Source organism: Onychomys torridus, chromosome 8 (genome assembly GCF_903995425.1).
Source record: "Onychomys torridus chromosome 8, mOncTor1.1, whole genome shotgun sequence".
Classification (NCBI taxonomy): Eukaryota; Metazoa; Chordata; class Mammalia; order Rodentia; family Cricetidae; genus Onychomys; species Onychomys torridus.
Window position 1 is genome coordinate 51,994,691 of NC_050450.1, and position 21,528 is coordinate 52,016,218.

General features: G+C 43.2%; 1 pseudogene; it reads left to right on the forward strand.

The window, feature by feature from the left end:
* Positions 1–16,270: 16,270 nt before the first annotated feature.
* Positions 16,271–16,824, forward strand: LOC118590126 (annotated as a pseudogene).
* The last annotated feature ends 4,704 nt before the right edge of the window (positions 16,825–21,528 follow it).

Consider the following 21,528-nt stretch of genomic DNA (forward strand, 5'->3'; position numbering starts at 1 on the left):
TGGAGCTGCGGAGAGACCCAGGCAAAGTAGGGTTTCTTGAGAAGTCCTCTTGACAGAGGAAGTGGATGGTTTTGTCAGTGAGGTGCCATGGGAGCACTGAATCTGTGCCAGTTCACACACATTGTCTGGAGTGAGCTGGCTCACGCAATCTTAGGGTCACACTGAACCCAGTCCCTTCTACATGAAGCAGAGTTTGGACAAACATTTCCTTCAGCACCAACAAGCAATAGAGAGCTGCTACAGATTCCTGAGAAAGAGAGTAATGATCATGATAGTACTACAGCCTATGGTTGCTCACACATAGTGCTCAAAATTCTGGGGTAAGAAGTCCAGGCCATCAGATTCAAAGTTCAGGGAAGCTTGTCTTCCCAGCTCACAGTGGCTTCTTTAACTTGTGCCCCCATGTCCCTTGATACTCACATGGTGCTGATGGCAATTTCAGATACAGCTAACTCGTCACCCAATTTCATCCCGTGGTCAGTTTTTGAGCACTGATTATTTGTGGATCTGAGGCTACATTTGAAAGTGGATCTGAGCCCATTCACCACACACAGCCTTCCAGAACTCCATTTTGGAGAATACAGATGTCTATTCTATTCTACCCTCTGCTCCTCTTCCCCTCAGGGAGGGAAGGAAGTTTGAGGTCTGGTAAGGTGACTCTAGGCTGAGGAAACTCAACATCAGTGCCTGGAGAAATGAAAGCACACCTATGATGTGGCTGAGCACACAGCTCCTAGGTAGAGCACACAACTAAGGCAGCCAGGATGGAAAACCTTGGAGAGAGGCTAGCTATATACTTCCTATTGCTAAAACCAGGCTTCACTACATTCCAGGTTCCAGTGTTACAAAGAAAATGTGGGGCAGGGCTGAGTCTATATTTATGTACATTCCTTTCTTTAAATTAGAATGAACCCTCTTCAAAGTTTTTCTGCCCATCCTGCCTCCCCAGGCATGGTGCACACTCACTCAAAGAGTTTCTAAGTGGTTTCTTAGCAGCCTATCAGGTACAGTGTATCAAAAGCCTCTTCTGGAGTTAAAAACCAACCACCAGTCAACCGCAGTTAACACCCACTCCTTCGGCTCCCTCTGACTTCCATCTCACGTAGAATAATGCCATGCTTCAGACTCCCAGGGTCCCTCCCACCCCTTACGTCTCAGCCCTAGGGCTGCACAATGGGTCCTCCTCTGCTAAAGTCCCAGAGAGGGCTCTTCAACCTTTTGGGGTGTCTGCTATCCAAAGTGCCTGTTTTCTTTAAAAGGAGCCATCCCCTCTTCTGAGTTACAAATCTAAAGCATGCCAGTGCACTGATTTGTAAATACCTGTAGTGCAGTGCCAGACCTGGAATTTTCCATCAGAGATGAAATGGCCAAATGGTATGTTCATATCAGGCCTGGCTTCACGCCAGCTCTGCTTCGTTGGACATGTGGACTGTCTGGCTTGGAGCCAGGTCTGGCAGGATATGCCTGTGTGCAGGCACCCAAGAGACTAAGTCCTGTTGGCCCATGGAGCACCTACCACACTGCCTTGCAAGAGCAAGCTGAGACACTCTGAAAAAAATCTCAGAGTCACACATTATTACACCGAATTCCAGCTCTAATCTACAATAAAATCAACTCACTGTAAATTGGATGAGATTTGGCAAATGTGCACCAATGTGACCGTGACAATCAAGGTATAACACACTTCTCAGAGCCCAGGTTACTCCCCAAAATAGTTTATCTACTTCAGAAGCCACAGTTTCGCTGTGCCTTCATGCCAATAGCATAGGGTGCTAAACACAGCTAGTGTTCGGCTACTCAGTTTGTCCTTGCTCATCTAAGTGCTCAGCCTCTTTAGAAATCCCAAGTAGATTTTCACGGCGTGGACATTCCACAGTTTATACCTGTGGTTGGTGGTTGGCATCTAGTTTGAGACTGGTGTGGAATAAAGCTGCATGGGTGTTCATGTGAACGTTTTGCATCTTAAGTGTTCCGAAACCATTGGGTCATACGCTAAGTGAAAGTCTGATTGCAGAAGAACAGTTACACCATGTGCTGGAAGCCCTTTTACGTTCTCTCTGGCATCATGAAAAACTCCAGTTGTTCCAATGGCCACACACTGCCCTTGTCACTATTTCCACGAACTCTGTGTCTCATGGCCTTTATTGTTGAGACTTATGTTTGTCTGGTGAAGAGATGACCATCTTTTCAAGTCTTAGTTGACCAGTCATAACTTCTCTACTGAAGTATGTATTCAAATCTATAAGCCACTATTTATTTATATATTTATTTGTATTTTGGGGGGGGGGGGCATGAGTGCCTGAGTGAATCTGTATGCACCATGTGCTTTCAGAAACTAGAAGCAAATTAGTTGAGAGCTGCCTGGTTCTGGTGCTGAGAAGAATTAAACCCAAGTCCTTTGGAAGAGCAGTAAGTGCTCTTAATGACTAAACCATCTCACCAGCCCCATAAGTCACTTCTTTAAAGGCCCGGTGTGAGGACCACCTAGATGGTTCCCCAGGTAACGTGCTCTCTGCCTAAGTCTAGTGACCTGAATCCAATCCCTGGTGCCCATATGAGGGTGAAGGGAGAGAATCCACTCTACAGAATTGTTCTCTGACCACAGGTGTGCTGTGACAAGCATGCACTCCACCCCACTACCCAATAATAATAAAGGGCTTGTTTTCGAAAGTCTAAGGATAATAGAAAGGCTTTGGGTTGAAAGTCAAAAGAGCAGGGCTCATATTGTCACCTTCTAAGCAGCAGTGTGTCTTTGTGAAGTGATTCATGGCCTGGGGATAGCAGCGATGAAACATGACTAGATTGTCTTCAGGATCTTTTCTCACCTCACAGACTACAATCTCAATTTCTGCATTTTCAAGACAGCCACATACCTGGGGATCAAAGAAGAACATTGTCATGGAATTTTAAAACAGGCAGAGATGCCAGAAATCCCCAGCCCCTGTGCATGCTCACGTGGCAGAAGTTTGGCATGATCACCGTCACACAGCTCGCTAATGGTGCAGCTAACCCTGAGCTTCTGGCCTCAGTGTCATTCATGGAAGAACTTGGTAAAGACTTGGCTGTGATTTCCAGGAAAGCTCTGGGGAACACAGCTGGGCAAAACGATTTTTTTCCCCAAAAATAAAACTTGAAAGTATTCTTCTGAATCCCAAATATTCACTAAGCCCTAAAGAGAAGGCTATGATAAGAAAGGCCAGGTGGAGTTCAGAGCTGCACAGTCTGGATGCTGGGCCAGCCTATTGTCACAGGTGTGTCCCCATTAAGACGTCAAGGCAGCAGGCTCAGCCCAGGCAGCCAGTTTACAAAGCTGTGACTCCTATAAACATTGCCCTGCAAATTACATTTGCACTGGGGTCTCTAGGAGGAGTTCTGTAAACTGACAAGTACCTTTAGGCCGGGGCATATTCCTCCACAATTACAGCATGCTGTTCCCATGAGTGTTAATGTTTATAGAAGCCTGGTTAACCTTGTACAGGACCTGGGACCACAGGGCCCTGTGTGCCACTCTCTGCAGGCTGAAGAAGGCATGCATTCTCATGCCAGCAACATGTGCTCTGAACACAGAGAAGACAATCAGAGCTTGTTCTCCGGGCCAGGGCAAGGTCACTGGACCTGGTTCATGTAGCCTCGGGTTCCTTGATTGCTTGACCAAGGCCTGGGGCTTCACTTTCCCTGAACAGCCTTGATTTAATGGACTGTGATTATTGTCCTGAGCTGCACTTCTGAGATGTAGTTACACATTCATTTGTAAGATTTCAAGACCCCCTAGGAAAAGAAGGGGCATTGTATGCCTTTGGAACATAATCCAGACATGCTGAGAGTCTGGGCAATTGTTTCAAGTAACATGAAACTGCTTTGAGGGCATGCGCAGGGAGGCCAGGAGAAGTAAAGATGCAGTGACTTTTTCTGAAAAGTTGACAACCTCCTGCTTTGGGGTTAAAAAGCAATTAAATAAATTAAACCTTAAAAATTCAATATGATACAAAGGGTACACCTAAATCACACCTGGGGAGTATAGATGTGAATCAATGAGAGTCCACACATAAAATATCTGTGGACCAGCTAGAAGATGTCCTCACGCTACAGACGATATTTTACATGGTCCTTGGGGCTGACGGGGTTTTGGCAAAGACTAGGATGGAACAGGTGTGGGAATGTGGAAGGCACAGGTAAGAAAAGACTGATACAACCCTGAACTTTAAAACTAGAGCCATGAGCATGGGCCACAGCCAGACAAGCAGAGTCCTGGGAGCTAATAGCCCTGAGTACTGAAGGGACAGAGCTACTCAGCTAGGTTGAGCTTGTTTGCTGGGTATCTTCAAAAGTCTTCCCGACCCTGTGGGAAAACCAGAGTCTTCATAGCTACCCTCACAGTCTGCCCTGTCCAGGTCTTGGTTGGTTCCAGAAGTCTCTGCGCTTCTTTGCATTGCTCTCCCAGCTAGGCTCACCTCCTTCCAACTACTGGAGGCAAGCCCGGGTCTGGCCCTTTGGCATTTTGTAGTCATCTTCTGATCTCACTTTCTTTTGTCAACAGAGTGTTACAACTTGCAGAGCCCTGGTGCAGTGAGAAGGGGCTTGGACCTGCCTAGGCTCAGTGTGCTGGGCTCTGCTGACTCTCCATGGGAGACCTCGATTTGGGAGATATGGGGATGTGGGGTGGCTTGAGAGAGAGGGCTGGGGGTGGGAAGAGGGAGAAGATGGGAATCTGTGGGTGGTATGTAGAGTGAGTAGAAAATTTCTTAATAAAGAAAAAACAAAACAAAACAAAACAAAAGTTACTAGCCATACCCTGTCCTAATTGTCTGGAAAAGACTTCTCAGAGGACAAATATTTTAGTAGCTACAGGGAGGGGGGGCAGGTGTAACATGAATTGCTAAATGGTCTTATTAATTAAAAAAACAAACAAACAAAAAACCTGAAGCCAGATATTGGGGTAAAAAAACCTGAGAGATCAGAGGAATAGGAAAAACCACAGACAAGCTCACCTCACTGACACCTCAGTCTCCAAAGAGACTTACTTCCTGTATACCCACGCCTATACTTCTTTCTGTTCTGCCATCTCATTTCCTCTCTCTGCCCAGCTACATCACTTCCTGTCTACATATACAGACCTCCAGACCTCTATGGTTAGTGCTGGGATTAAAGATATATGTCACCATGCCTGGCTCCATTCTCCAGTATGGCCTTGAACTCACAGAGATCCGGATGGATCTCTGCCTCCAGAATGTGAGGATTAAAGGAGTGTGCTACCATTGTCTGGCCTCCACATCCAATCTATTGGCTGTTCTGTTCTCTGACCCCAGATAAATTTTATTAGGGTCCACAACATACTGGAGGTGACACAATATATCACCACAGGCAGGACCAAATCAACTCTACTAAACACAGAGTAAGTATAGAACACCACTTTTAAAACTGTAAATTAGTGTCTTTAACGTAACTTTCCACTTAGACCAGCTCTTTTTACATGACTACAAACAACTTCAGTGCATCATTCCACTCCTCTCAATGACCCCCCCCCTTCCACCTTCTGGTGGCAATGGGTGCCAGCTCAGGGCTTTACACATGCTAAGCAGGTATTTTGCCACTGTCCGACCTCCAGCCCCTCAGGAGATATTTTCTCTGTATTGAATAATATGAACATGAAGGAAATGATTCTGGAGGAGATGGAATCTTCCAGTGAGGAGATATCTGAAGATGGTACCTCCAATTCAAGGTTTCCATGAACTACTTGGTTTTATATTCCAGTGCCGCTGAGATCCTCATCCACCAACAATGAGTCTACAGATGTCTGCCAGGTATATCTGCATCACCAGGTGGCACAGAGCGTGGTCGTCACTTGGGATTCCAGTCCAATATTCCAGGAACACTCCCCTCCAAAGATTGTGTTGTGTTTATTCTTGGAAAAACACATGAATCTACTTAGGAGAAAGAACCCCCAATAAGGGTCCCAAATTTTATGAGTTAACCATTCCATCCCCCAGCTCTGCAGTTTCACACCTCCATGAGCTCTCTCAGCATCAACAAAAATGCCAAAGATTTGATGGGAAAATGGTGTTAAGTCTCATGTTGTTTCAGGAATTTCCCAATATGCATTAAATTAACTTTGGGGCCATGGGAGTCTGAATGGTAGGAAATCACTCCATTGGACACAGATGGCAGCTAATGCTCCCAGCAGCTGTCACACACACGAAATCAGATTGGGATTAACACTTACCTTCAGAGTGGTCACACCCAGATGGGATGGTTTCTCTGTAATACACACCAAGCTTAATTTATGTCCCTGGAGCCACATAACCTCAAAGGTCTTGGGAACACTTGATCAAAGAAATCTGAACTTGAACAGAAATTATAAAAGCACCAGACCCACATTGAGCAGGAAATTTATCTGCTTTTGTGTCAAGCGGACTTGCATCCACCCAGCTCTGGTCTGATTTGAGTGAGATGTTTATAGGCAGACAGCTTTCTCAAACAAGAGTGGCCCACCTTAGATTCTGTGCTCATTGAACACCTGCTGAAACCCAAAGTCCACATGCACTAGACCCCCAGGTCACCCATGTCACCATAAACTCTTACACCCATGCCTGGACAGTCACTGCAAGTAAAATCAGATCCAAACACACCTTTTGTCCTTGAACTCATACCTCCTTTGTGAGAAGTTACAATTTTATCAATTTTTGGGATTCTGTCTGATAGTCTCAGAACTGTGGGCCCATGCTTGGGCAGAACTTAAGACTCTTGTCCTTGTCCATTTGTGTTTTTTTGAAAGAGCCAAAAGCTGTTCAGAGTCAAAAATGATGATTTAGGAAAAGAATCAAGTTGGGTGATCTGAATTTACTGCAAGATGAGGTGTGACTTTTAATTAGTGAGGTAGATTTTATTTTATGGCTTACATGCATGGTCTTAAGGCAGTTCTGAGAGCTTTCTTTCCAATAATGCCAATATTGTAGCAATTTGGATGCTAAAAATGTTTACTTAAACAGTCAGTTTTATTACCTGTTTGTATGAGACCCTGCAGGCAAAGTTCTAGAAGGGGGGGGGGGAACCTGTCCTTCAACCCCAAGTTTTTACTGTGCTCTTTGAGGATGCTCTGTCACTGATTTCCGAGACTGGTCAAGAGCACAGGTTCTTCTGGCTTTTCCACTTTGGGAAGAACCTATTAACAAACTTTACTCTTCCTCCCATTGTCCCTATTCATCTCTCTAAAGAGCATGGTTTATTTGTTTGTTTGTTTGTTTGTTTGTTTGTTTGTTTGTAAGAAGGCTAAAATCTCAGCAGATGGGGTGGACCAAAGTTCCTTTCTCCCCCCCCCCCCCGCCCCCACCCCCATTCAACCGTCCACAACCCAAAACAGCTTCAACAGCTCTGGAATTTGGGAGATCTGAGCTCGGTCAGTCTTCCTGACCACCCCACTCATCCCATCCACCTCACCCCACCCAACCTCCTTAGCCCCCCACTCCCCATCCGTATCCACCTCACTCTGACACACTGACCCCTGTGCTCGGCTGCCATCTTGATCTAACAATAGCTGCTGACGCAGTCAAAAGGCAGCCAATGTGTAAAGGGATGATTTTTTTTTTTTTTTTTTTTTTTAAGATCCCATCCTTGCTGCTTGCACAGCTTCTTTGATTCTGCTTTAATACCTCTGGCCAGTGTGTAGCTTTGGGCAGCCTAGGAAGTGTGGGTTAAACCCTGAACACGCATCCAAGTGAAATGCATGGTTTTGCTGTTAAGGTGAAAAGGAAAGACTGGATACTGGGAAAAGCAGGCAGACTGTGACACACAAAATCTCTCGTACATTTTTATTCAGCATGATAGATGGTTTTAGCTATGCTCCAAGGAATTAGGGGAAGGAAGCTGACCACATCTGGGATAGGGAAGACAGCCAAAAGACACCAGTCATGCTATGACAAGAGAGAGGTGACTGGGTGAGAAGTGGAGGTACAGTTGGGATGGATTTGTGGAATGTCTAGGCTTTCACCGGGGAATCCCCAAACTGCCTAAGCTCAACTTCAGGCTCTGGTGAATGAATGGATGTAGTCTATTGGTTCTTACATGTTAAAGGAGAAAAAAACCCAGAAAACTGGATAAACCTGGGGTGTCTAGGCTTAAGCTCATCCCTTGGCTACATGTTAGTTCTCAAAGACGACCTGTGAGTCTCCAGGGCAGCAGTCTGTTATGGCGTGTTTGGTTTTTAACAAATGGCAACAGACGAGCGAGGGATCGTGGTTGAGGGTGAGAACAGTGGAAGAACATGTGGGATTACTAGAAAACAAGTTGGAGGCAATCATTAAACTCCCTGTGGTACTTCCTTGGCAAAAGCTGGAGAGTTAGCACAGTCATTACGCCACAAAGGAGAGAGAGCATTTAATAAGTTTAAGATCAAGAAATTCCACATCTGGCCGATCACCACACCATGTGGATTGATGTCTCTGACTCCGGAAATACCATTTCGCTGTGAGGAAAGATTGTTCTCTCTTCCAGTACCAGTGCCTCTCTTGCTAAGAGTCTCCAAGTCTCAGTGTACCCGGGACCCCAGGATATTAAGACGAGAACATTCTTTAACATGCTTACGTGTTGATTATCACTACTACATATGTTCTAAGTTAGCCTTACAAAAAGATTTGAACATTAGAAAATTTGAAATTGTAGAAGACATTTCTTGATTATATTTTTGAGCCAGATATTTATATATATTTTAAAGGGTCAAACAAATACAGAGAATAAATGTTTAAATGCCTACGTGTCATATAATTTCAGAACCCAAAGGACAAGGGGGAGAGTTAAAAAGAGTGGAGTACTCCTGCATCAGATAAGCATCAGACTTTCTCCCCTCTTCTTCCTCCTCCTCTTCCTCCTCTGCTCCCTCCTTTCCCCTCCTCCCTCCCCTCTCCCTCTTCTTTTCTGAGACAAGGTCTCAATACATAGCCTCCAGCTATGTAGTCCCACTGTCTTCCAATTGGCAATCTTCTTGCCTCAGTCTCCTGAATCTTTGGATGACAGACGTGCCATGTGCCACCACACTCCATTTGGTATCATGTTTGACAGAATTGAAGCAGATGCTCTGGGTGCAGAAAACAGCAAGATGGGGTGACATCACGTGTTGTGAAAAACGACCAGGCAGCTCAGAGAAACCCAAGATTACAAATTCTGAATGCTCGTGTAGTTTCACCTTAGACTCTGTCATCTCAGATTGAGAGGCTGAAGCAAGAAGATTGTGAGTCAGAGCCCAGCCTGCAGTGCATAGACAAAGCTTTCGATGATGATGATGATGATGATGATGATGATGATGATGATGATAATGATGATGATGAAGAACAAGGGCCAGGGATAAGGCTGAGAGCTGAGATCACTTGCCTAACATGACCAAAGCCCTGAGCTTAATCTGAAAAGTAAAGAAAGAGATGGGGAGGAAGGGAAAGAGAGAGAGAGAGAGAGAGAGAGAGAGAGAGAGAGAGAGAGAGAGAGAACCTAGGACATGCCAACCAAATATTTAAAATCAAGCCCAGTTCTTAAAGATACGTGTGAGGAGCTAGGGAGATGGCTTGGTGGATATAAGTGTATTTTCCCTGAATGTCTGGTGACCCGAGTTCAGTTACTCAGAACCCACACAAAAAGCTGAATCCTGTAGAGATGGGTGGTGGAAAGAACAGTCCCCAGGAGCTCCCAAAGTAGCCAGAACACTCAGGAAAGTGGCAGACACAAAAAAAGGCGCTGTCCCAGAAACAGAGTGGATTCTCAGTGACCACATCCCTGAAGAAAATTGACTCTTCCCTCAAAGGGCAGCCATCAGCTGCCAATTGCTTCTCCATTAGAGGAGGAACTTCATGAGACCCTCAACAGGCCATGCTGGAGCTTCAGCTGGCTTGCTCTTGTCCAAGTTTTATATATGCAATCACAGGTACTCGTGAAAGAGCAAAGGCCCTGCCATGTCCAGGGCATACTGTTTCTCTCCAGATGTCCACTACATCTGGCTCTTACAGTCTTTCTGTATCCTCTTCCTTGATGGTCCCTGAGCCTTTGGGGTAGACGTATGATATAATTGTCTCCTTCAGAGCTGGGCACTCTATCATCTCTTCTTTATCACACCCTTACCACTTATGGATCTCTGAAAAAAAAAAAAAGAAGCAGTTTCTCTGATGAAAGATAAGAAATATACTCATCTATAGACACAAAGGTAAGAACTTAGGGGGTAATTGGGGTGGACTTGATCAAAACACACTACATGCATGTGTGAAATCTCAATTAAAAACAATAAACACACATCATACACATATATAAGTAAAGGCGTTGCCTGTGTTAATGGTTTTTAAAGTTGCTTGTCTCAGGTATCTATGTGTGGTTTTGGATAAACTTCTATTGCATTGCAGTTTCTCTTGGCTTTTGTTCATAGAGAATTCTCCGAAAAAAGGGTAACTTCTCAAGGATTGTGAATAAACATATTTTTAACTTAATGCTTGCAAAACAGAAGTGAAGAAGATACTTTCTAACGCATCCTAAGAGGTCACTGTTGCTCTGACGGGAAAACTAGACAAACACTTGAAGAATATAAATAGACAAATCCTCAACAAAACACTTGGCAAACACAATCTAGCAAATTAAAAAGCTACGTGCCTTTATCAGGAGCTGTTTATCCTGGAATTTCCAAGATTCATCTAATACACAAAAATTAATGTGATACATTGTATTAACACAATGAAACCCAAATTCAAATCCCAATAGACACAGAAAAAAAATCTCTTTTAAGAATCAAGTATCTCTTTTGGTGTTTAAATTGCCAAACCACTTAGGAGTAGATGGAAACTGTGGTCGGATGAAAACGATCTATGCAACACCAACAGCTAATATCTTACTGGCAGCTTTCCCTCCAGAAATCAGAGCGAAACCCAGAATGCCCTCACCACTTCTATTCCACACAGACAACAAGCATTTAGAGTCAGGCAATTATGTAAGAAAATGAACTCAAGGGCATCAGAGTGTTGCACAGCAGTTTCCTCTGAACTGAAACCCTCCCTCCAGGAGGGAGTGGGAGGCTCCCGGGTCCCTAGAGATAAACAAAAATGTCACATGTCTGGGAAAGTGAAAATTTGCCAGATTCTTGAAGGCCTCTCCCCAGATTTGTGGGGGAGGAGACTCTAACCAGGACCCGTGGGAGGAGATTCTTGGACCTGTCACCCTGCCTGCAAGTTTTGAACCGAGTTCCAGGGCTGCAGTTTTTGTGAGTCATCCCCTCTTGGGGTCTTTACAGTTGCTTGGGAGTCATTGCTCCTCCTGTAAGGAGCATCTCACCCATTCTCTCCTCAGCAACTGTAACAAAGGCTCACTGGTTCACCAGGTTGGGCTTTGGTGTAATTGTTCCTCTGGTCGGTTGTGGGTTTGCTAGCTGGAGTGAGTGACATCCATGTGATGTAGCTCCTCAGGATGTCTCTCAAACAATGCTAGATCTGAAAGAGCTGAATTATCCTAATTTGCCAGTGTAAATTGGCTTAATGGCTTGGTTTTATGACCGAACACCCATAGAAAACTATTGGAAATAATAACTACAGAAAAAGCTTTCAAGATGCAAGGTTGATATTCAAAACTGCAGTTCCACAGAGTAATTACTAGAAAGGAAATTAAGGGAGAAATCCATTGAAAACAGTATAAAAAGTGAGATATTTAGGAATAGACTCAACATTTAATAAATACAAAATTTACATTGTATAAACTATAAAGCTGTTTTTCAGTGCTAAAGGTTAAATAAAATAGAAAGACATTGGGTTCATGCCTTGGAGATTTTAGATTGTTAGCATGACAGTACTCAAACATGGACTCAGCAAATTCCAACTGATATTAGCCTTGTTTTAACTGTCAACTTGACACAGCCTAGAATCACCTGAGAAGAGTCTCTATTGAATGATTGCCTGGATCTGATAGGCCTGTGGGGAATTGTCTTGATTATTGATTGATGTAGGAGGGCTAGGTCCACTTTAGGCAGTACCATCCTTAGGCAGGTGGTCCTGGGCCATGGAAGAAAGCTAGCTAAGCACAAACTAGAGAGAAAGTCAGTAAGCATTGTTCCTCCATGGTCTCTGCTTCATGTTTCTGCTTGAGATCCTGCCCTGACTTCCCTTAGTAACGGACTGTGACCTGGAAATGCAATCCAAATAAACCCTTTCCTCTTCTAAGTTGCTTAGGTCAGAGTATTATAGCACAGCAACAGAAATACTTATATAGAAATTGCTAAGTTGACCCCAAATTTAATACAAATAAATGTAACGCTCGATAGAGCCAGAATAGCCAGAACAATCTTGAAAAATAAATGTAAAAATGTAGGACTCAATCTTCCAAATTCAAAATAAAGTGGGAACAATGAAGATGATGTAGATTAGCATAAATACAGACACAGAGTGGTGGAGAAAGAGAGAGGATGGAGCGGGGAACCCACCTATCTGGGGTCAATGGATTTTCACCATGACTGCCAAGGCCATTCAGTTGGGAAGGAATAGTCTTGTCAACAAAGGAGTTTTCTCTCGCATCATTATATGTAGCAGACTAAAGATCTAAATATGAGAGCTGAAACTGTAAAACTCATTGAAGAAACCAACATGGGGTCTGATGGTGTCCCTCAGATTCATGTATTAGAAATAAAAAGGGGGGGCATAAGACCTAGAGAGGTAGTTAGGTCAAAACCAGACTGGTGTTGCCACAAGAGTGACTGCCCTATGGACTGGTTATTGAGCCTGTCTGCTATCTAAAACCACAAGGGTCACCCCTGCTTGTCCTTCCTCATTCCACCATGGAGGATGTTAACACATTGGCACCTCAGTCTTGAATGTCCTAGCCTCCTTAACTGTGAGAAAACAAACTTGTCTTTGTAAATTACCCAGTCTATGGTATTACATCACAGCCAAACAAAATGGGGTAAGACACAAGTTATAACTCTTTTTGATGATTCATGTGGCAAGGTTTTCTTCCATATACAACCAAAAACAAAAGTAATTTAAAAATAGATGAATTAAGTTTCATCAAAGTTAAGAACTTAAAAAAAAAATACTTCATTGTGTCTAAGAACATTGTCAAGAAATTGAAAGATGACCGGTAGAATGGGATCTATAACTGGCAAATAGCATGGACTAGGACATGAAAGAACTCTTAAAACTTATTTAGGAAAAACAAACAAACAAACAAACAAAACCTTATTCAGATATTTCTCAAGAAGGCATACAAATGGCCAATAAACATATGAAAATGTGCTGAACAATGTCATTCATGAGGGAAATGCAAATCAGACTCATGGGAAAACTCACCAGGATGACTATTATCAAATAGTCAGATAAATGTAGCTACTTAAAGGCAATTTGGTGGACACATCACATCTATTTAGCAAAACAACAGCAGCAGACTCTCCATTAGGGCCTTTGACCTACCCAGACATTGGCTGGTAGGTACCAATTGGTTGATGGTACCAAGGAGGAGTGATTTCCTGTGGCACAAATCTCAAATCCATTCAGAAGGCAATTGATTATAGATTAGTCATGTGGTCAGAGAAGCCTCATTTTAGAGTGGTCGGTATTGACCACAGAGATTCAAAACTTGTTAAAGTGCTGAGAATAAGTGACTGAGTGCCCAGTCATAAATAGTACAGCTCTATCATTCCCTTCTAAGACTTGGAGACCATTATGGAAGAGGGAGCAGAAAGACTATAAAAGTCGGAGGAAGAAGGGACCATGGAATGCTGAGTTCTGGGCATGACATAGCTATCATGAACTCATAGGAGCTGTGACAATCTGCTCAAGATTGGGCCCATCAGCACCCTGCCTTAAATGGGGAGGGCTCGTGGGGCCCTGTGCCTCCCTAAGGGTTTATGTGTACTAATGGTTGGTGGGGAGGGGACTTTTTCTTCAGTGGTGTAGCCCCTGGTAAGTTGTCCATTTGCCCATGTTCCTATGAATAACACCTCACCCACATTCCAGTAAACAACTCTAATGAAATTTACACATACACATTCTCAATCTCTCTCTCTCTCTCTCTCTCTCTCTCTCTCTCTCTCTCTCTCTCTCTCACACACACACACACACACACACACACACACACACACACACACACACACACACACACACACACACACACACACAGACACACACACACACCAAAAGGATATAAGAGTAGAAAGAAAGCTAATTGGAAAGAGGAAGAGGATTAGCAGGAGAGGGAAGGAGACAATGAGGGAGGTGATTATGTATGTGTTTACATGAAAACACCATAATGAAACCCATTATTATGTATAATTAATATATGCTAGTGAAAAAAACACTAAAACAAAAAATGATCAGATAACAAAGTGTGGGTGAGATCGTGGAGGAAATGGAGCTTTCATAAACTCAAGTTAAGTGCTGTGCCATTTTGGTAAACAGCCCAGCACTCCCTCAAAACATTAACAATGAAGCCAGAAAATCTTGAGGGATTTGCCCAAAGAAGATGAAGATGTAAGCACACAAAAGCTTCAACATGGAAAACTTACACATAATATTCAACTCAAATGCTCATCAAATTGTGAATGGAAAACAAAAATGATGTCTTCATCCAGTGGGATATTATTTACCTCCTAAAATAATGACATACCCATACATGTTATGACATGGATAAACCTTATCATGCAACTGAAAAGGACCAATTGCAAAGGACCACAACAAACATTCTTCCTCTCTATGATATGTCCAGAACAGACAAGTAGAGAGAGAGAGAGAGAGAGAGAGAGACAGAGACAGAGACAGAGACAGAGAGACAGAGAGAGAAACAGAGAGAGAGACAGAGAGAGACAGAGACAGAGAGAGCGAAGCCATTGCCTTGAGATGGTAAGAAGAAATTAAAAGGTAGGAACTGAGTGGTGTGGGGCTACTTGGGGTACTTAAAATGTTCTAAAACTGACTGCAGTGGTTACTACACAATTCTGACAGTACTGAGAGCCAGTGCCTTCCTCCTTTTCACAGGTAAATTGTGTGATGTGAACATTACATCTCAACAAAGCTATTATAAATGAGCGGGAAGGGACATCAGGGAAGGAGTTGGGGGTCACAGGAAATTAGGAGAAAATCTCCTAATCTAATAAAGGGGAATAAATGTCAAATTAAGTTACCATTAAATCAGAATAAAATTATCACATGCTAATTCCACTATGATCTAAGATTGTCTGTACTGGATGTACAGCTAAGTCAGTGAGTTAAGAAAATAAAGAGCTAGGTGTTGAGAAAGGAAAGAGAAAATGCTATTGGCATTTTCTTTACATATATATGTATGTGTATATATAATAACATTTTCAGACATGTATATAAAGTACTTTGACCACATTTATCCCTTCCCACTGTCCCTGCTATTCTCCAGCAGACCCCTTATGTTTTCATATGTTTCTTATGATTCCACATGTGACAGAAAACAGACATTACTTATCTTCCTCAGTCTTTTTAATTGCTCTTAACATACTCTCAGTCTTAGATGGTAATACCTATATAGCAAATTTAAGAAAATTCACTAAAAACTATTAAATCAATAGAAAGGATCTAGGAAAAGTAGATACAATATATCGATGGGGGATTATTTTTCTAATACATCACCAATATTAATTTGCTAAAAAATGTGTTAGGGAGAAAATCCACTTTACATTAAATGTAAGTACTAGCAATTAACTAAAAGTTAATGTGTAAGTCCCCATATGCAGAAACTATGAAGTAAAGAGCTCAAAAGAGCCAAGTCAATGGGGAGAGGGTGCTTTGGTTGAGCAAGAAAATTTTGTATTGCAAAGATTTGAGTTCTACCCAAATCAACAAGCAAATTCAAATAATTCTTATCTGAACCCCTGGGAAAGTTTGTGGAGTATAACAAGCTAATTCTGAAGTTTGTGGGGGAAGAGAAAAATCTAAGTGAATAACCAAGAAAAACGCTGATGAAACAGAGTGATGGAGATGACACTCCTATCCAAAGTGCTACTCAGTGTTCACGCCTCATTCGGATCTTTTAGAAGAATGGATTCATGTATCCCTTGCATCCCATAGAACACTATACATACTTGCTGTCCACATTAGTCTTATGTCAACTTGACACAGGTTAGAATCATCTGAAAGGAGGGAACCTCAACTGAGAAAATGCCTCCCTAAGATCCAGGGAATTTTCTTAATAATTGATGGAAGAGGGCCCAGTCAATTGTGGGTGGTTCTATCCCTGGGTCCTAGGTTCCTTAAAAAAGCTGGTTGAGCCTCTTCCTGTAAGCAGGCTAAGGTGACCTGTGAAGATGGTTCACTACTCTCTTGACCCAGAAAACCCTACAAAATCATGCAAATCAAGAGGTTCAGATCTTCGGGTTCACTTTAAGAACACCCATGAAACTGCCCGGCCATCAAGGGTATGCATATCCGAAAAGCCACCAAATATCTGAAAGATGTCACTTTGAAGAAGCAATATGTGCCTTTCTGGTGGTATAATGATGGAGTCGGTAGGTGCGCCCAGGCCAAACAGTGGGGCTGGACACAGGGCTGGTGGCCTAAAAAGAGTGCTGGATTTTTGTTGCACATGCTTAAAAATGCAGAGAGTAATGCTGAACTTAAGGGTTTAGATGTAGATTCTCTAGTCATTGAATACATCCAGGTAAACAAAGCACCTAAGATGCGCCGACAGACTTACAGAGCTCACGGCCAGATTAACCCGTACATGAGCTCCCCCTGCCACATCAAGATGATCCTCACTGAAAAGGAACAAATTGTTCCAAAGCCGGAAGAGGAGGTTGAACAGAAGAAGAAGATATCCCAGAAGAAACTGAAGAAACAAAAACTTATGGCACGGAAATAAATTCCGCATAAAATAAATAAATGCAGATAAAAGTGAAAAAAAAAGCTGGTTGAGCCGGGCGGTGGTGGTGCATGCCTGTAATCCCAGCACTCGGGAGGCAGAAGCAGGCGGATCTCTGTGAGTTCGAGGACAGCCTGGTCTACAAAGTGAGTTCCAGGATAGGCTCCAAAACTACAGAGAAACCCTGTCTCAAAAAACCAAGAAAAAAAAGATGGTTGGGTTGAGTAAGCCACGAGAAGCAAGCTAGCAAGCAGCACCCCTCCATGCCTTCTGCATCAGCCCCTGACTCCAGGTCCCTGCCCTGTTTGACTTCCTGTCCTGGCTTCCTTCAATGATGGACTATACAATGTGGAAATGTAAGTCAAACAAACCCTTTCCTCCTTCCCAGCTTGCTTTGGGTCATGGTTTTTCATCACAGGAATAGAAACCCTAACTAGGACAGAAGTTGGTACCAAGATAATGGGGATTTATGATAGACATGACCACATTGTTTTGGGGAGGGTTGGGAAGGACTTTGGAACTTTGGGCTAAGACATTGAGTATTGAAAGCTCAGTGGGCTGTTCTGTAGGAACTTGGAAGATAAGAATGTTGAAAGCATTGGAGAAGATGAAGGCCTAGCTTGTGAAGTTTCAGAAGAAGCAAAGACTGTACCAGGCCATCTATGTGAAGAATCTGTGGTGTCGGATAACGTGGAGCTGAAGAATCGGCTCTGATTAACAAGATTAACAAGATTTCATCACTGAGATGAAATCTTCTGGGAAGTGTTTTCTCAGGGTTGGCACACAGGAGCTGTGTTCTAGATGTGACCAAAGTCGTGCTTCCCGCTGATAGCCAAACTTGGTAGTGTAAGAGTCACCCAGGTGGTATACTGGTTTTGATGGCATAAAAGGGTCATGGAGAGCAGCTGAGGCTTGGTGCTGTGTGGCAGGGCTGGAGTCCCTGAAGAGAGTCCAGGAGAGGCTATTGGTGAAAGTGAAGCCTAGTTGCAGAAAGGGACCCCAACAGTTTTGGAGCTTTTCAGGAAAGCCACTGTGAGGGTTTCCCTGTAAGTTATAGTCCCACTGACTTCAAAGCAGAAGTCTCTGGGAGGTAGCTTTGACCACCGCACCTGCCGCTCACCACAAGACCATCACTACCACATGTGACAGCCACCACAGCATGTGCTGATTAAGTCTAGAATCTGGTTGCTGTTCAGGGCTGAGAGAATCCCTTTTGACTAGAAACTTCTGGAATAGAGTCCCAACCCACTGTTCTGCTTCATTATTCCCAGGCCAGATGTACTAGACCTTTAGGCCACTTCCCCTTGGAAGGCTCAGCCTTCATTTTAACTGAAACCTACTCAAAGTGAGCTCAAGAAGACACTGGAGCTGTGCCCTATGAGAAAATGGCCCCTTTCACACACATGTGTAAGAAGCTCTGTGTAAACAAGTGGGGAGTCTTTCCAAGGCACTCTGCAAAAACCTCTAGCGTGTTCACATTTGTCTGCAATTATTTTAATTATTTGTTTACATGTCCCAGCTTAATGCTTGTCAAACAGTAGACACTCCATAAATATTTACTGAAGAGATAAAAATGAGAGAGAAAAATTCCCATCATTATGAGACAACAAAACTATTATCTACTGTTGCACTGGCATGTACTTTGAAGATTAGCTTTTCTTTAAAATCACATGTGGTCAGTCAGGATCCTAGAAACATTGCCATGGGGGGACCCTTCTGGGTCACCCCTCTGTAATGGAAAAACTCTGCAAGTCCCTGCTCCTTTGACACACAGAGAGTCCCTTGCTCAAATATACATGTCTTTGGTTCACACTATCACTCAGGGTTCAAAGCAGACCAGGATCCAGGCAATGGCAATCACATTTCTGTCACCTTCCTTCAGCAGCTTCTGTCAAAATATGCAGGGTCATGTCCTGGATTGTCCTTAGCTTATGCTTTCATCTCCTTAGCGAGGCTCCCGACAGCCCAGTATTATGAACACTAGCATTGGGTCCATGCTGGTCCCACTCTGCAATCATGGTCCTTTTCTCCCAGTGTTTGTGTTTCCTACATCCCCAGCCACCAAATTCACTCTTGACTAATCATGGGGCTCCTTTCAGACCACTTTCTTTAGAAGATTTGTGCTTTCCATGTTAAAAATCCCTCGGATACCCTATGAAGATGTATTGTCATTGACAAAGGCAGAGAGCGTATAGTATTATATGCCAGCACGGGAAGGTAACAAAGAATGAGGAGTCACTGCTACCTCATGTAGAAGCAGAGCTACATCTGGAAACTTCCACTCATAGGACATGCCTTGTGATATTAACTTGAAATCTTGGAGCTAAACAAAAAGGAAAGATTATGGTTCAATAGTAGTATATTTATGCATCAAATTGACAAGGGTTATGGTGCTGGTGGTGATGATGATGTTGATGTCAACTTGGCACAAGTTAGAGTCATCTAAGAAGAAGGAAACTAATTAAGAAAATGTCTCCATGGCATTGCCACCCTTGATTTCAAGCTCTACTACAGAGTTAAGGTAATAAAAACTACATGGTATTGGCATAAAAACAGATGGGTGGATCAATGGAATTGAAGACCAAGATGTAAATCCACACACCTATGGACACCTGATTTTTGACAAAGAAGCCAAAATTATACAATGGGAAAAAAAGAAAACATCTTCAGCATATGGTGCTGGTCTACCTGGATGTCAACATGTAGAAGAATGCAAATAGATCCATATCTATCACCCTGCACAAAACTCAAGTCCAAGTAGATCAAAGACCTTTACATAGATCCAATTACACTGAACCTGATAGAAGAGAAGGTAGGAAATAATCTTGAATGCATTGACACAGGAGACAACTTTGTAAACAGAACACCAATAGCACAGGCACTAAAACTGACAATTAATAAATGGGACCTCATGAAATTGAAAAGTTTCTGTAAGGCAAGGGACACTGTCAATAAGACAAAATGCCAGCCTACAGAATGGGAAAAGATTTTCACCAACACCAGGACCGAAAGAGGGCTGATTTCCAAAATATGTAAAGAACTCAAGAAACTAGATATAAAAAAATCAAATAATCCAATTTAAAAAGGGGGTACAGATACAAACAGAATTCTCAACAGAAGAATCTCAAATGGCAGAGAAACACTTAAGGAGGTGTTCAACATCCTTAGCCATCAGGGAAACACAAATCAAAACAACTCTGAGATTCCATATTACACCTATCAGAATGGCTAAGATCAAAATCACAATAACAGCTCATGCTGGTGAGAATGTAGAGCAAGGGGAACACTCCTCCATTGCTGGTGGGAGTGCAAACTTGTACAGCCATTTTGGATGTCAGTACGGCTGTTTCTCAGAAAACTGAGAATCCATCTACCACAAGACCAAGCTATACCACTCTCGTGCATATACCCACAGAATGCTCAATCATACCACAAGGACACTTGCTCAACTATGATCATAGCAGTTTTATTTGTGATAGCCAGAACCTGGAAGCAGCCTACATGTCCCTCCACTGAGGAATGGATAAAGAAAATGTGGTACATTTACACAATGGAGTATTTCTCAGCTATTAAAAACAAGGACACCAGGAAATTTGAAGGCAAATGGATGGAACTAGAAAAAAAAAAATCATCCTGAGTGAGATAATTCAGACTGAGAAAGGCAAACATGGTATGTACTCACTCATAAGTGGATATTGGCTATAAAATAAAGGATGACTATGCTACAATCCATAGAGCCAGAGAGACTAGGTAACAAGGAGGGTTAATGGGGGAACACCCAGATCTCTCTGGGAAGGGGTAATAGAAGAGATTTCATAGACTGAGGGCAGGTGTAGATGGGAACATGAGAGATCAGGTTGAGTGAGGGGGGAGAGTACTGAAAGAGACTACAGGAAAGTGGGGGCATTTGGGGGTCAGGTAAAAATCCAAGGCAATCTCCCAGGAATCTATTAGGATGACCCTAGTTAAGACTCCTAGCAATAGCCGATATGTAGCCTGAACTGGCCATCTTCTGTGACCAGACTGGTGCCTAGCCCAATTGTCATCAGAGAGGCTTCATCCAGTAACTGATGGAAACAGACGCAGACCCACAGCCAAACATTAAGGGGAGTTCTGTGAATCCTGTAGAAGAGGTGGGGAAAGGAGTGTAGGAGCCAGAGGAGTTAAGGACATCACAAGGAAACTTGAGAATCAACTAACTTGGGCTCATAGGAGCTCTCAGAGACTGAACCAACAACCAGGGAGCCTGCATGATACTGACTGACCTAGGCACTCTGCCTATATGATACAGTTGGGTAGCTTGGACCTCTTGTGGGACTCCTAACAGTAGGAACAGGGGTTGTCTCCAACTTGTTTACTGGCTTTTGGAACCCCACTTTCCATACTGGGCCTCCTTGCCCAGCCTTAATACATGGGGAGGTGCTTAGTCTTAACTTCAACTTGATATGCCATGTTTTGTTGATACTCATGGGAGACCTGCCCTTTCCTGAACAGAAACAGAGAAGGAATGGATTGGGGGGCTGGGAACAGAGGGGACACTGGGGGAGGGACTGAGAGGAGAGGAGGGAGGAGAAACTGTGGCCTGGATGTAAAATAGATAGATAGATAGATAGATAGATAGATAGATAGATAGATAGATAGATAGATAGGCAGACAGGCAGACAGACAGACAGATAGATAGATAGATAGATAAATAGATAGATA